Source organism: Callithrix jacchus, chromosome 4 (genome assembly GCF_049354715.1).
Source record: "Callithrix jacchus isolate 240 chromosome 4, calJac240_pri, whole genome shotgun sequence".
Taxonomy (NCBI): domain Eukaryota; kingdom Metazoa; phylum Chordata; class Mammalia; order Primates; family Cebidae; genus Callithrix; species Callithrix jacchus.
The window spans coordinates 137,271,925-137,289,361 of record NC_133505.1 but is presented as its reverse complement, the minus strand read 5'-3'; positions in this window follow the sequence as shown (position 1 = coordinate 137,289,361).

Sequence of the window (17,437 nt, the reverse complement as noted above, 5' to 3'; positions counted from 1 at the left end):
TTATAGGGCTGAATCTAGATGCCCCAAATGTATTCCATTGCATGTTTAGCTTTTGGTACAGCATTTATTCTCAATATAGTCAGCTACTTCAATTGAAGAACATTAGATGACCATTTTAGCTTCCTGTTTAATGCATGATTTTGCTGGAATCAGGAAGAAACATTACTACTTTTGTATTTGCATACAAAACTATTTTCTGTTTTTTAAAATCTCCCAAAAGACACCATAGTACAATGTATTTTATACTTTTCTATTGGAAGATGAAGTGTACATTTATGTTCTGAATTTCCAATATAAAATTCAGATCAGAACCTCTCCTTTTGTTGTTTGTGGCCAACTCAGGATACCTACTATTAATGCTTATAGTTGAATGGTGTTCTCCCAAGATTCATGTCGACCAGGAACCTCAGAATGTGACCTTATTTGGAAATAGCATCTTTGTGGATGTAAGTAGTTAAGATGAGGTCATACTGGATCAGAGTGGGTCCTAAATTCAATAACTGGTGTCTTTATAAGAAGAGGAGACGGCACACAGAAATACGTACAGGAAAGAAAAGCGACCGTGTTTTGACTCTTATTTACTATTGATTTTTTCAGAGTTTCTGGGGAGTCCATTCACTGACATACCACCTCAGGTTGACCCCCACCCTCCCAACTGCCTCCTGTGCGTGCTCAGCAGACACATCCTTTAGCATCATTATGTGTGTCCAACTGCCCAGGGAATGTGATTTCTTTTCTGTGACTTTCCCTAACCCTTAAAGGTCATGCAGCAGTCTCAAGTAAGCTTGCTGGAGTTCCTTCAGTGGAGCCCAAGAGCCACTGGGAATTTTCCTGAGAAGAAAGGTCTTTACTTTTTACTGCCTTTGGAAGTCTTTGTGCTAGTCAAAGCCTGACCTCTAAACTTATTGCTTTAATATTCTTGGTTGTATATTCTCCATTGAAGATCTTTATGGCTGGAGGTGCATCTTTGGGTTTGGAGATTGTTGGTTTGAGAAGACAAGGAATTGCTGCTTCTTTCAATGCCACATGGTATATAATGCAGTGGGTCCTGGATAGCTCACAGGCCCAGAGGGCATGTGTTCAAAGCTTGTTTCGTTGCTGTCAGCCCTTCAGTATGTTGTTTAACACCTTCCGCCCTCGGTTTCTATCTACCTCTTAAGGTTGTTGTAAATTTTAAATGACTTTAAACATATAAAGGTTTCGATCAGTGCCTGGCACTTTATAAATTCCAGACACATGGGATGTCTTACATTAACTGTGTGCATTATGTCTCAGATAGAAATGCTTTTAGATACTCAGTCACTAACACACAGGCACATTTTAAAGCCAGTGAGGAGCGTTCAAGTTTCTTGTGATTCACCCTCATCTACTTGTTTTCAGAGGGCCATGGTGGAGATAGTGGCAGTGATGCTGTGCTGGGAGAAAAGTGAGGACCATCCTCTCAAAGCTTCTCAGGAAAGACTTTCTGTAAGTCTGATCAAGTAACGAATGTCTAGTTATCAGTTTTTCTGTTAGTAGAGAAGTGTCATCAAAAGCACATATGAACTGTTAAAAGACTGCAATAAATAGAATAAAGAGGTCTCTAAACAAGACACCTGACAAAATGTGAATATGAAGAGGCTTACATGAAGAGGAAATTTGTTCTGATGAGGCACTGTGAAAAGCTGTGAAGTGTAGGTAAAACAAAACATTGTTCCTGGTCTCTAAAGAGGGAGAAAGTCGAGGAGGAGCCAGAGTAATCATTTACTACATGAATATTCATTCAGTTGTTCATTCATTCATCCACTCATTCATCTAGGGAAATATTTAGCCCAGCTTCCTATGAGATATAGTGCTAGACCCTTAGAATTCAAAAGTGACTGGGTCTCTCTCACTGGTCTGAAAGAGCTAATTCAGAAGCAGGACAAACGGAGGCAGTGGCCTGTGCCCAGTATATGCTGCAGCCAAGATGTCTTCTGCTCTAATATCTGAGGTTGATTTCTCAGGGTGACCATCTGTAGAGAACAATTTTCATACAAAGTAAACCCAGAAGAATGTTTGTGTCATTCTCTGTGCCATTCTAGAAGCCTGGAACCGATCAGAAAGGTCATGGAGCCGATCAAGAAGAGGTGATCCTCTCCTGCTCAGGACTGACCCCTCCCCCATCCAGGGACTTCTCCCATCTTTGTGGTATTTTATTTTTATTTTTTTTGAGAAGAGTCTCACTCTGTCACCCAGGCTAGAGTGCAGTGGTGCGATGTCAGCTCACTGAACCTCTGCCTCCCGGGTTCAAGTAATTCTCCTGCCTCAGCCTCCTGACTAGCTGGGATTACAGGTGCACACCACCATGCCTGGCTAGTTTTTGTATTTTCAGTAGGGTCGAGATTTTACCTTGTTGGTCAGGCTGGTCTCAAACTCCTAAACTTGTGATCTGCCTGCCGCGGCCTCCCAAAGTGCTGGGATTACAGGTGTGAGCCACAGCACCCCACCTGTCATTTTTAAACATAGAGTCCATGCCCTCAAGAAACTCTGGTTGCCACGGTTTGGATGTTCTTCCTCTCCAAACCACATGTTGAAATTTGATTCCCAGTGTGGGAGGCGGGGGCTAATGGGAGGTATTTAGGTCATGAAGGTGGATCCCTCATGAATAGATTAATGCCCTCCCTCCAGCATGAGTGAATTCTCACTCTGTTAGTTCCCACACAAGAGCTGGTTGCCAAAAAGAGCCTCATAGCTCCCCCTACCCTGGCCGCTTCTTTAACTGTGTGATCTCTGCACACATAGCTCGTCTTCTTCTTCATGAGTGGAAGCAAACTGAAGCCCTCACCAAATGCCCAATCTTGATCTTTTCAGCCATCAGAATCATAAAATAAATAAACCTTTCTTCTCCATAACTTACCCAGCCTTGGGTATTCCTTTATAGCAACTCAAAATGAGCTAAGACACTGGTCCAGACTGGCACACCAGGACAGACCATCTGGTCTCATCTCTTCAACAGTCTCTGAAGCAGAAGCAGCAGGAACTCAAGGTGGTAATGATAAAAGCCACATTGGGCAGCAAAGTAGTTTCTGCAGCAGAGAAGGTGGGACGGGGGAGATAATGAAACGAGAAACAGATTGAATTGGTTTTTGGACTCTTCCCAACCAAACAAATTCTATGTTCCTGAATTATATAATTCCATCTTCTAAGGATTTGAAGATGTTGAGACCCTTCCTTTTACTACTCATGTTGACTTCATCATGCTAGCTTCGTAGGGGTTTTGATGTAAGAATATAGAACAGCACTTTGGGAGACCGAGGCGAGCAGATCACGAGGTCAAGAGATTGAGACCATCCTGGCCAACATGGTGAAACCCTGTCTCTACTAAAAATACAAAAATTAGCTGGGTGTGGTGGCATGCGCCTGTAGTCCCAGCTACTCGGGAGGCTGAGGCAGGACAATTGCCTGAACCTGGGAGGCGGAGGTTGCAGTGAGCTGAGATCGCGCCATTGCACTCCAGCCTGGTGTCTGGCGACAGAGTGAGACTCTGTCACCAAAAAAAAAAGGGAATATAGAACGAATTTGAGTGGTGTGTTGACCAGGAAGCCACTGACACACTGAAATTAAGACAATTTGAGTGGAATCTATTAATAAAGAGGGCAATTACAAAGGTCTAGGTGGGGTATAGGAGAACCCTAGACATAGTGCAAGTACATGGGGCTTGGAGAAGAGGGACTGAACCTCTAGGCTTGAAGGGATGATGGGATAGAGTGGTACCAGAAGCCAGAGGAGAGAAAGTGATACAGAGTTGTTCCCTTTGAGGGCAGTAGTGATCTTTTGTCCAAGGATACAATCATCCTGTGGGGGTCTTGAATGAAGGGAGTCAGGGTAATAACTACCCTGACTTCATTTTCCTCCTTTCCTCCAATTTTTAATAGTGTTCTCCAATGCTTAAATCACAGCGGAAACCAGAAGGTGTGGAAGTCTGTCAGTGTAGTTTACAGGCTCCATGAAAAAGAGCACAGCAGGGAGATGAGGCAAGAGCAGATCTGGAGGGCAAATGAAAGACACAACAGCTAGTTTTGGTAAACTTCAGTTACACTGTGTTTTCATGGCTAGCAGTGGCAGGAGAAGTTTAAAACCTATAAATCCATGATTCACAGGGTCCATTCCAGCATGTGACCATCCGTGCAATCAATAGTCATTTCAAAATGACTAGCCCTTTACTTGAGCAGACCCAGGTATATTTCTCAAAAATCTACGTTTTAATTACAGCTTCTTCTATGTTTCTTTCCTGCCTCTCTCTTTTGTACCTGCCCTCCTTCCCCCTGTCATATCCTCCAACCATCAATTACACATTTTACCCTGTTGTCCACTGTGTTTCCCCACATTCATCTCCTGCTCTTACAATACAAAAGCCTAGTGTACTTTGATCTGCTAATGTAGGGAGGACCCTTGCTAGGGTTGAAAGAAGAAGAAATACTGGGGGTAGGGTTATAGCAGGCAACGGGCCGCGGGAGGGAGGCAAAGCTTGAGTAGTCACATATTTTTATCCCATCTCATAAGCATAGGTGGTAGCTTGAGAGGCTGGATGGTCAAGCGCTGGACCACTGTCCCAAGTACTTTCCTGGGACTAATTATAGTCTTAACATTGATGACTTCACCTGTACTTCTGAGATAAGATGACAAATGATATGGTGTTTTCAAAAAATTCACTGGAGATCAGTGCCATTCAGGGCAAAGCGTGTGATCATTTGAATGCTTATCATTAAGATTTACTCACAAATGAAGTGATGCACCCAGCTCTATAAGGCCTGAGGCAGGAGTCACTGGCCTTCCTCTCTCTGGGTCCAGAGGTTGAATAAACAAGGTTAGGAAAGCAAGTGGCTGTCAAAGCCATTACTATAAACTTACAGAGTTTATGAGGATGAAATCTGGAGACAAGGCAAAATCAGTGATAGTAGTACTGACAATCTCTAGAAACTGCTATAATAGATTTCTTTTGGAAAATAACTGCAACAGTTATAGCTACATGTGTTGGGATCTGTGTTTACTTCTCCGGTTCAACTAACATTCACCAACATCATTTTAACATATTAGGAAGAGTGGCCTCAGAAAAAATATCTGCCACTTAGTGAGAGGCTTTTGCATCACAGTAATTATAATACATTTTCTAGTGAGGCACAGCTAGCTGATGAAGCACGTATAGAGCTATCCCCATTTTACAGATAAGGAAAGCCAGACTTAGACTGTCATGCATCTCATTTAATTCTGCATATCTAGTTAAATAGCAGAATTGAGATGTAAAACTGTAAAGTCAGTTGAAAATCCACATTCTTTTTATCTTGGCTAATTTTTGCTGCTAGAAGCATAAATCCATGATGGACAATTATATTAGTTTGAACATCAAGTGATTAGGAACACATTATACTTATTTAAAACCTGAGTTAGATGTTAGAAAAGCTGCTCCTCCTCCATTGTGTTAAGAACACTCAAGCTCACATCTTTCTTTTGCCTTGTTATTTTTCAGTGGATTTTGATATATCTCAGTGGATGGAGTAGGCTTTGTGGCCAGATGCACTTCTTCTGGGACTTATTGGGTGAGTACAGAAACCTCTGAGACCATTTCCTCATATATAAAAGAGAGGTAACTTTTCACATTTCATATAAGGATTCAAAGTAATAAATGTAAAGCATCTAGCACAATTTGCATAGCTCAAAAACAGTAGCTATTATTGTGGCTTACAAAATCACTTTGGCAGAGGGACTCGAGCCTGCTATCTACTTATTTGCTTTGGAAGCCTGAGTTAATGTGTGAGGATGTGCATATCCTAACGCCAGCCTGACTGTACCCCAGACCTATACATATTATGCACGCGTATCACTGCAAGTCTCAAATACAATGTACGCTTTTACAAATGTTCTAAAATAACGTACATTTTATAAAGTTCTAAAGTAAAAATTATGTTGCATTGAACAATTTATAAAATCTGCATTTATCTGTGGACTGTGACACTGAAGAGCAGATTAGTAGAAAGATCTTCCTTGAAAGACAGTGATCAGGCCAGGCACGGTGGCTCACGCCTATAATCCCAGTACTTTGGGAGGCCGAGGCGGGTGGATCACGAGGTCAAGAGATCGAGACCACCCTGGTCAACATGATCAAATCCCATGTCTACTAAAAATACAAAAATTAGTTGGGCATGGTGGCACGTGCCTGTAATCCCAGCTACTCAGGAGGCCGAGGCAGGAGAATTGCTTGAGCCCAGGAGGTGGAGGTTTCAGTAAGCCGAGATTGTGCCATTGCACTCCAGCCTGGGTAACAAGAGCAAAACTGTCTCAAACAAACAAACAAAAAACAAAAAAAAAAGAAAGAAAGCAATCAAAGAAATAAAATACCTTACAGATCTGTCTGTTGATATTTCCATAAAATAGGATTAAACAAGTACAGGTTTTCATTTCAGAGACTGAAAGTCTTTAAATTTTTTTAATAATATAATGTAAAATGTAACATCAAATAAGTACCTATTATAGGTGGCAATATATTGTTTCGCACAAAATTACTTGCAATAGATTTTAATATTGCCAAATTGTTACATAGTAATATATATATGTGTATATACACACATACATATATATATATATATACAACATGTCAACACAAAATTAATATAAGTAGACTGACTCTTCAGAATATTTAGCAGCAGAGCCTTAAAGAGTCCAAAAGAATTTAGCAGCGCACTTTCATTGCTCTGACCCAAGTCAACTACACAATGCTTTCTTTTCCTAGCTATCATTACATTTTATTTTATCATTTCTGTTTCTTTTCCTCTTCCTGCTGATTTTTACCATAGCTGAAAATTAAGTGGGTTTCTATAAGTGAATCATGGTTTTTAAAAGAATGTAGAATAATTTTGGAAGCATTAATTTAAGCTGACTGATAGAAGAATATTATGTTTTGATTATATTTTGATTTAAATAAAAGCATTCCAAAAGAATGTAGAAACACTGAATGGGAAAAAAAGAACAAATGTGAAATTTGAAAGGGCAAATATCTAAAAGCTGGTAAGTCTCCAAACTAATCAAACCACAACTCAGAGGGGAAATAAATGCACCTCAAAAATTCATTCCTGGATTTATTTTGAAGATTAAAGCTGAACAAAAGATAAATGATGCAGGATGAATGAAATGAACTGAGTCTGAGAAGTTGTAGAAGGTTAGGTAGGAGAAATTCGACGAAAGAAAGATTATTTCAAACTTGTTAGGTTTTTCCTTTTTATAACTGACTCTGGGTATTCCTGTTTCTGCTTCTTTTATCATGAGCACAACATTTATAGACTTCTATTCTTCTACTGGAAAATATTACTCAATTTATTATCTACCTGAGAGAGTGTAAAATGAATCTTTTATATTCTATACCAGTTTTACCCTAGATTCAATATACTTCAACACATAATAGCTTCCATTCTCATCTGTCAGCATATGGTGTTGATCATACGGTGCACGGTAAGACAGACATAAGGTTTCCAAATGCCATGAAGTATTTTAGCGGCCTGAATTTTACAAAATAAAAAGTCACATTAGAGCCCTATTGCTAGGCAAGTCGAACCCAGCTGTGCTCAGTCTCTGACAACAGGACATTTCATTCACTGCTCTACAGTGAACACCGATGTTGCTTCGTAGGAGTGAAACCTATTACCCAAAATGCCAGGGTGAGAAATCGCTTCAGAAATGCTCTAGAGATGTATACATAGAAATTTGGGGACCGACACAACTCAAATTCACTTGCTTCTTTTAGGCTAAACCTTCCCACTCCTTTTCAAAACTATAAATTTGCAGAGTGAATGAGGATGCTAATAGCCTGTCACTCTGTGGTCTCATTTTTCTTTATTGAGAAAGAAGGGAGCAGTCAATGTAACAGCATTCAAGAAATCCTCAAATGAGGGCTTTTCCTCCTGGGAAAAAGAATGTAAATAGGTCAACAAACGCTCTGTTTATAGAAAATATAATTGATAAGATATTCATTGTTAAAATAAATACAGAAGGTGGCCTGGTGACTAGTATCTGTAGTCTTAGCTACTAAGGAGGCTGAGATGGGGGCATTCCTTGAGTCCAGGAATCCAGCCTGGATGAAGAAGCAAGATCTCATTCTCAAGAAATAAGTAAAGGAAGTTATTCACTAAAAGCATTTAATTCATCAAACATTTTGCACTGCTAGGAAAGCCATTCATTGAATATTACGCAGTTGGCACACTTACACTTACTTGACTTTTGGGTGACCAGCCCTAGATTCACCTCTGGCTCTGCTATCAGCTCTGTGATGACAGGCAAATCACCTTACCTTTCTGGGTCTTTCCCAGCTCTAAAAATGAAAATATTAAAGTTTCATGTCTAACATCCTTTTCTACCCTGAGTTTTAAATGACTGCTTATATTTTAAGGAACGTATTAATTCAGGCATGTGATTTCCCCAGGGAGATGATTTATTTTGGGGGGAATGTATGAACATTTATGTGTATGTATAACAATTCAATTATTTTCTTCTGTTACATAAAAAAGAAAGTAAATTAAAATGAGCATTATCTAAAAATAAGCAATATTTTCACACATTTAAAGAAATTCTAAAATATGGGAGACTATTTCTAAAGTAATTCATTCTAAAATATCTTTCACATTTATGTATAAAGACAAAAGATGGGTTTACAAGAAATATAAAATTTAAAACTATATATTTTAACAAGTGTGATGAATATTTACCTTCAAGTCTTTTGAGAATGACCACATGTGTGTTTATGTTCATGTGCCATTCATGTACCAAGGTACCAAGCTACATGATTATGGCAGCTAGCCTCTAGGATGGCCCCCAGTGATTATCACATAATCTCATCATCTGTGAATGGGACCTTATTTGCCAATAGAGTCTTAGTTGTGATTAAGTCATACTGGATTAGGGTAGGCCCTAAGTCCAATACAACTAGTGTTCTTGGAGGTAGCGGGAAATTTGGATAGAGATTGAGACACACAGGTAGGTCATCATGTGATGGGCAGATGCAGAGGTTGGAGTGCAGCAGCTGCAAGCCAAGGAGCACCACGGATTTCCAGCCCCTGCCAGAAGCTGCAAGGAAAGCAGAATTCTCTCCTAGAGCCTGCAGAGACAGCACAGCACTGACAGCAGCTTGCTTTCACATTTCTCTCCTCAGAACTAAAAGAAAATAAATTCGTTGTCTTAAGCCATTCTGTTTTTGGTACTTTGTTTCAGAAGCCCAAGGAAACTAATACAAGTGGCATCATAGAGGAGTGGAGAATGAATAGTCTTTTCAATAAATGATGCTGGGATTAATCTACATCCACCTGGATAAAAAGAGAAATTGGATCCTATTTGAAACCATACACAAAAATCAATTTTATCCGTGTTGTAGATGTGAATATGAAAAGCAAAATAATAAACCTTTTAGAAGACATGGCAAATCTTCATTATACAAGAGTAGGAACAGATTTTTTTGAAAAGAGGACACAAAAAATTTTAACTATAAAAAATTGATAAACTTTACTACAATAAAATTAAGAGCTTTGGTTCCATAAAAGACACTACTAAGTGAGTGAAAAAGCAATCTATAAAGTGGGTAAAGGTGCTAGTAACATATATATCACCAACAAAGTGCTGTGACCCAGAACATTTACAGGACTACTACAGATGCTGCAATATCAAATGTGGGTGAGGTTGTGAAGCCATGGGGCTCCCACACACTGCTCCTGGAGGTGTAAATTGGAGCAACTGCTTTGGAAGACCATTTGGCACAATGAGTTACAGTTTGCAGGCATGCATTCCCTGTGACCAGCAAATTCCACTTTTAGAAATGAGTGTTTATGGTACTTTGTTTCAGAAGCCCAAGGAAACTAATACAAGTGGCATCATAGAGGAGTGGAGAATGAATAGTCTTTTCAATAAATGATGAAACATTTATTGAAATAGTAAGACACGCCTTCAAGAATATTCATAGCAATGTGATTTGTAAAGTTCACCAACAGTTGAAGGTAAAAATAAACTGTGGTATACATGTATAACAAAACACTATAAAAGCAATAAAACTAAAAGACTGCAGCTCCATCCAATTAAGTGGGTATCATAAAACACAATGTTGAGCAAAAGAATCCAGACACACAAGGATACATTCTATGCGATTTCACTTACATAAAGTTCAAAACAAGGCAAAATTGAACTGTAGCATTTAAGGATATGTGTTTAGGCATTAAAATCATATTATTAAAAGGCAGTTAATTATTGATTTATATGTCAAGATAGTTGATTACCTTTGAGGGGTAAGAAAGGTAGAAACAGTAATTAGGAAGAATCATGCATGGGCTTCTGAATCACAGGCAATATTCTATTTTTTTCTAGAGATTATTAGAGTGTTTGCTTTGTGATAGATCAAAGTATTATACATGTCATTGTTGTGCATTTTTTGGTATATGTATTATATTTCGCAATAAAATGTTAACTGGGAAAAGTCAGGGTACATGAGACAGAAATTCTGATTTAGTTTTTAAAATGCTTCAATTACTGGGACTAGGACAGGTAGTACTCCCTACTGTTTTTGCTTTGGTGTTTTCACTGAGTTATTTAATTTCCCCCATGCCATGTATGGCTGTGGAGATGATATGGTTTGGCTCCAGGTCCCCACCCAAATCTCATCTCAAACTGTAATCCCTGTGTGTCAAGGATGGAACTGGTGGGAGGTGATTGGCTAATAGGGGCAGTTCTCCCCATGCTGTTCTCATGATAGTGAATGAGTTCTTATGAGATCTAATGGTTCTATAAGGGGCTCTTCCCACATTGCTTGCTCTCTCTCTTTTTTTCCTGCCACCTTGTAAAGAAGGTGCCTGTTTCCCCTCCCTCCATGATTGTAAGTTTCCTGAGGCTACCCCAGCCATGTGGAGCTGCAAATCAATTAAATCTCTTTCCTTCATAAATTACCCAGTCTCAGGTACGTCTTTATAGCAGTGTGAAAATGGAGTAATACAGAGAGAGGCAATGTTAGGGGATTTCTAATCAATTTTACCAACATGTTTCTTGACAGAATATGATGACAAGCTGAAAATGCAACTCTTGAAAAGCAAAACACATGTGGTACTGTGTTCCAAATAAATCACAGTTTTCAGTGGAACCATCAAAATAATATTATATTTATGAAAAAGTTATCACTAATTTGCTAGAAGTGTCTTTGCTTGGTTTTGGCTTGTATTTTATCATCTCATCCATTCCACACTTAGAGACTTGCCATGAAATTACAGAAAGGCTCTAATTAAAGGAGCTTCCATTACTACCAAAACTAGCATTCATATCAGAGGACTGTAATTAACATCTATGTATTAATTGGACTCTCTTTCCCTATATATGCCACTAAAGATCAAATACTACAACTAATACACCCAAGAGCAAAAAAAAGTAATATATGTGTAACTTGTTCTTTTGACTTCACTCTACAGTATTCCCTAAGTTGTTTCTTTTCTTACTTTGAAGAAAGAACTTCCGGTTTGGTCAAGCCATTGTCACATGTGAATTTGCTTAACATGTTTTGTTAATAATTACAAAACTGTTAAGTCCATTTTATTTTTTCTTAGTGATGTATGCTTTTACTTTAATTACTTTGATCTTTAAACAGTCTATAGCTTTCAAAATTCACATTTCTTATGACTAGAGCACATTATCAAATTCCTTTTAAAAAGATAATTAGAAAAAGTTCTGAAATTATTGAAGCTAGAAATTTATTTCACAAGGCTCAGTGTTATGTTTTGTAAAATGTATTGTCTCATCACTCAATGATTGAAACTATGAAACATAAAAATTAGCATCTACCAACACAAAAATGTTTCAAAAAATCTTTAGTAGTTAAATCGTTTATGATAATAGAAGTAAAATAAGTCTGCAGAAAAGCTAGATGGCTCAGAAAACCAAACAAAAATATCTCCAAGAGACACTACCTTTTTAGTGTGTATTCTTTCCAATTATTTCCTACAAATACATGTATCTCTACTTGCATATATGTGTGTGTGTGTATGTGTGTATATATATATATTCACAAAATTAATTAAAGAAATAGCAGCTTATTCCTTAATAATAAATGATTGTTATTCATTAATTATTTAAACATTACCTGCTTTTAAAAACATTTCAGGTGTTCAGTCATAAGAACAGAATTCTCAAAGCACTGAATGGCTGGTAGAAAGTGAAAGGCCATGTTCTCTGATTACCTTGAAACACTACAAGCCTACGATAGGCTGAATTGGTGTGCAACCTACCATGGTATTATAGTTAAATCTCCAGAGTTGAACCACCTCCTTGAAAGAAATTGTTTTATTTTGTGATTTTAGAGCACTTGGCTCAAGAGTAAAGCCAGTGTTCAAGCTCCTACAGATAATGAACAATAAAAATCAAATAATTTTAAACAGGGAGTGAAGGAAGTTGGTAGTGATTATAAATGCAAAGTTGGCAGATCAATACCTCTCAATTAAGTAGGAGAAAGTCATTTTAAACCTATTATATAATACAATAGAACATACATAATATAATTATAATAAATAATATGATATAATCTCTGGGTATGACATAGCAGTTACCATCCCTCACATTTGCATAATGTTTGATAGTGAACATCTCAAAAATGTGATCGTTATATAACTCTGTACCATATGTAGCAATGAAGATATTTAAGTTAGGAATAATTATTCCCATTTTACATGGTTTCAAGGGATGGCAGATACTTTTTTTTTAACACATCTTGTAATTTTATTTTGTTTTATTATTAATTTTAAGTTCTGAGATACATGTGCAGAATATGCAGGTTTGTTACCTAGATATATGTGTGCCATGGTGATTTGCTGCACCTATCAACCCATCATCTAAATTTTAAGCCCCACATGCATTAGGTGTTTGTGCTAATGTTCTCCCAGCCCTTGCCCCCCCATCCCAGGACAGGCCCTTGTATATGATGTTCCTCTCCCTTTGTCCATGTGTTCTCATTGTTCAACTCCCACTTATGAGTGAGAACATGGAGTGTTTGGTTTTCTCTTCCTGTGTTAGTTTGCTGAGAATGATAGTTTTCACCTTGATCCATGTCCATGCCAAGAACATGAACTCATTCTTTTTTATGGCTGCATAGTATTCCATAGTATGTATGTGCCACATTTTCTTTATCCAGTCTATCATTGATTGACATTTGAGTTGGTTCCAACTGTTTTCTATTGTAAGTAGTGCTGCAATAAACATATGTGTGAGTGTGTCTTTATAGTAGAATAATTTATAATCCTTTGGGTATATATCCAGGAATGGGATTGCTCGGTCAAATGGTATTTCTGGTTCTAGATCCTCGAGAAATCACCCCACTGTCTTCCACAATAGTTGAACTAATTTACATTCCCATCAACAAGGTAAAAGCGTTCCTATTTCTCCATATTCTTGCCAGCTTCTGTTGTTTACTGACTTTTTAATGACCCCATTCTAAATGGTGTGACATGGTATCTCATTGTGGTTTTGATTTGCATTTCTCTAATGACCAGTGATGATGAGCTTTTTTTTTTCATATGATTTGGCCATGTAAATGTCTACTTTTGAGAAGTGTCTGTTCATATCCTTTGCCCACTTTTTGATGGGGTTGCTTTTGTCTTGTAAATTTGTTCAAGTTCCTTGTAGATTCTGGATACTAGCCCTTTGTCAGCTGGATAGATCACCAAAATTTTCTTCCGTTCTGTAGGTTGCCTGTTCACTCTGATGATAATTTATTTTGCTGTGTAAAAGCCCTTTAGTTTAATTAGATCCCATTTGTCAATTTTGGCTTTTGTTGCAATTCCTTTGGTGTTTTAGTCATGAAGACTTTGCTCATGCCTATGTCCTGAATGGTATTGCCTAGGTTTTCTTCTAGGGTTTTTATGGTTTTAGGTTTTACATTTAAGTCTTTAATCCATCTTGAGTTAATTTTTGTATAAGGCATAAGGGGGGATCCATTTTCAGTTTTCTGCAGTTTTTCCTGCACCATTTATTAAGTAGAGACTCATTTCCCCATGGCTTATTTTTGTCAGGTTTGTCAAAGATCAGATGGTTTTAGATTTGTGGTGTTATTTCTGAGGCCTCTGTTCTGTTCCATTGGTCTATATATCTTTTTTTTTGTTATCAGTACCATACTGTTTTGGTTACTATGGCCTTGTAATATAGTTTGAAGTCAGGTAGAGTAATGCCTCTAGCTTTGTTCTTTTTGCTTAGGATTGTCTTGGCTATATGGGCTCTTTTTTTAGTTTCATGTGAAATTTAAAGTAATTTTTTTTTCTAATTCTGTGAAGAAAGTCACTGGTAGCTCAATGGGAATAGTATTGAATCTATAAATTACTTTGGACAGTATTGCCATTTTCATGATACTGATTCTTCCTATCCATGAGCATGAAATGTTTTTCCATTTGTTTGTGTCCTCTCTTATTTCTTTGAGCAGTGGTTTGTAGTTCTCTTCAAAGAGGTCCTTCACGTCCCTTGTAAGGTGTATTCCTGGGTATTTTATTCTCTTTGTGGCAATTGTATATGGGAGTTCACTCATGATTTGGCTCTCTGCTTGTCTATTGTTGATGTATAGGAATGCTTGTAATTTTTGCACATTGACTTTGTATCCCAAGATTTTTGCTGAAGTCGCTTATCAGATTACAGAGTTTTGGGGCTGAGACGATGGGGTTTTCTTTTTTTTTTTTTTAAAGAAAACAATGGACACTATTTATTGTCACTTATGAAAGTTAAACTTTCAAGCACTAGCTTGAATTTTGGAATACTCGTCACCATGACCATGACAGCTTCTCCATGCTTAAAGCCTCTTCTCATGAGGTCAACAATGATATTAATGAATTATCTGATATTTTATTATGTTATCATATTTATATTGTATTTATATCATGATTTCATGTTTTTTCCCTTTTTTATTGCATTTTAGGTTTTGGGGTACATGTGAACAACATGCAAGATAGTTGCATAGGTACACACGTGGCAGTGTGATTTGCTGCCTTCCTCCCCTTCACCCACATCTGGCATTTCTCCCCATGCTATCTCTCCCCAACTCCCCACTCCCCACTGTCCCTCCACTATTACCCCCAACAGACCCCAGTGTGTAGTGCTCCCCTCCCTCTGTCCAAGTTTTCTCATTGTTCAACACCTACCTGCCTATGAGTGAGAATATGCAGTATTTCATTTTCTCTTCTTGTGTCAGTTTGCTGAGAATGATGTTCTCCAGATTAATCCATGTCCCTATAAAGGATATGAACTCATCGTTTTTGATGGCTGCATGATATTCCATGGGGTATATGTGCCACATTTTCCCTGCCCAGTCTATCATCGATGGGCATTTGGGTTGATTCTAGGTCTTTGCTACTGTAAACAGTGCTGCAATGAACATTCCTGTGCATGTAGCCTTATAGTAGAATGATTTATAGTCCTTTGGATATATACCCAGTGATGGGTATCCAAATAATCCAAATAATTTCTGGGTCAAATGCAATTTCTATATCTAGGTCCTTGAGTAATCGCCACACTGTCTTCCACAGTGGCTGAACTGATTTACAATTCCACCAGGAGTGTAAAAGTGTTCCTATTTCTCCACATCCTCTCCAGCATCTGTTGTCTTCAGATTTTTTAATGATCGCCATTCTAACTGGCATGAGATGGTATCTCAATGTGGTTTTGATTTGCATTTCTCTAATGACCAGTGGTGATGAGCATTTTTTCGTATGTTTGTTGGCCTCATGTATGTCTTCTTTTGTAAGGTGTCTGTTCATATTCTTTGCCCACTTTTGAATGGGCTTGTTTGTTTTTTTCTTGTAAATCCGTTTGAGTTCTTTGTAAATTCTGGATATCAGCCCTTTGTCAGATGGGTAAACTGCAAAAATTTTTTCCCATTCTGTTGGTTGCTGATTCACTCTAATGACTGTTTCTTTTGCTGTGCAGAAGCTGTGGAGTTTGATTAGGTCCCATTTGTCTACTTTGGCTTTTGTTGCCAATGCTTTTGGTGTTTTGGTCATGAAGTCTTTGCCTACTCCTATGTCCTGAATGGTTTTGCCTAGATTTTCTTCTAGGGTTTTTATCGTGTTAGGTCTTATGTTTAAGTCTTTAATCCATCTGTAGTTAATTTTAGTGTAAGGTGTCAGGAAGGGGTCCAGTTTCTGCTTTCTGCACATGGCTAGCCAGTCTTCTCAACACCATTTATTAAACAGGGAATCCTTTCCCCATTGTTTGTTTATGTCATTATCAAAGATTGTATGGTTGTGGATATGTTGTGTTGCCTCTGATGCCTCTGTTCTGTTCCATTGGTCTATATCTCTGTTTTGGTACCAGTACCGTGCTGTTTGGATTACTGTAGCCTTGTAGTATAGTTTGAAGTCCGGTAGTGTGATGCCTCCTACTGTGTTCTTTTTACTTAGAATTGACTTGGCTATGCGGGCTCTCTTTTGGTTCCATATGAAGTTTAAGGTGGTTTTTTCCAGTTCTGTGAAGAAAGTCATTGGTAGCTTGATGGGGATAGCATTGAATCTGTAAATTACTTTAGGCGGTATGGCCATTTTCACGATATTGATTCTTCCTAACTGTGAACATGGAATGTTTCTCCATCTGTTTGTGTCCTCTCTTACTTCGTTGAGCAGTGGTTTGTAGTTCTCCTTGAAGCTGTCGTTTACATTCCTCGTTAGTTGTATTCCTAGGTATTTTATTCTCTTTGTAGCAATTGTGAATGGCAGTTCGTGCTTGATTTGGCTCTCTTTAAGTCTGTTATTGGTGTATAGGAATGCTTGTGATTTTTGCACATTGATTTTGTATCCTGAGACTTTGCTGAAGTTGCTTATCAGTTTCAGGAGAGACGATGGGATTTTCTAAATATACAATCACATCATTTGCAAACAGAGAGACAATTTGACTTTCTCTTCCTATTTGAATACGCTTTATTTCATTCTCTTCCCTGATTGCTCTGACCAGAACTTTCAATACTGTGTTGAAAACATTGGTGAGAGAGGGCATCCTTGTCTTGTGCTGGTTTTCAAAGGGAATGCTTCCAGCTTTTGCCCATTATGTATGATATTGGCTATGGGTTTGTTATAAATAGCTCTGATTATTTTGAGCTATGTTCCATCAATACCTGGTTTATTGAGTTTTAGCTTGAAGCATAGTTGAATTTTATCAAAGGCCTTTTCTGCATCTATTGAGACAATCATGTGGTTTTTATCATTCGTTCTGTTTATGTGATGGATTATGTTTATTGATTTGCTTATGTTGAACTAGCCTAGCATTCCAGGGATGAAGCCAACTTGATCATGGTGGATAAGCTTTTTGATGTATTGCTGGATTCAGTTTGCCAGTATGTTATTGAGGATTTTCACACTGATGGTCATCAGGGATATTTGCCTGAAATTTTCTTTATGTGTGTGTGTGTTTATTCCAGGTTTTGGTATCAGGATGATGCTGT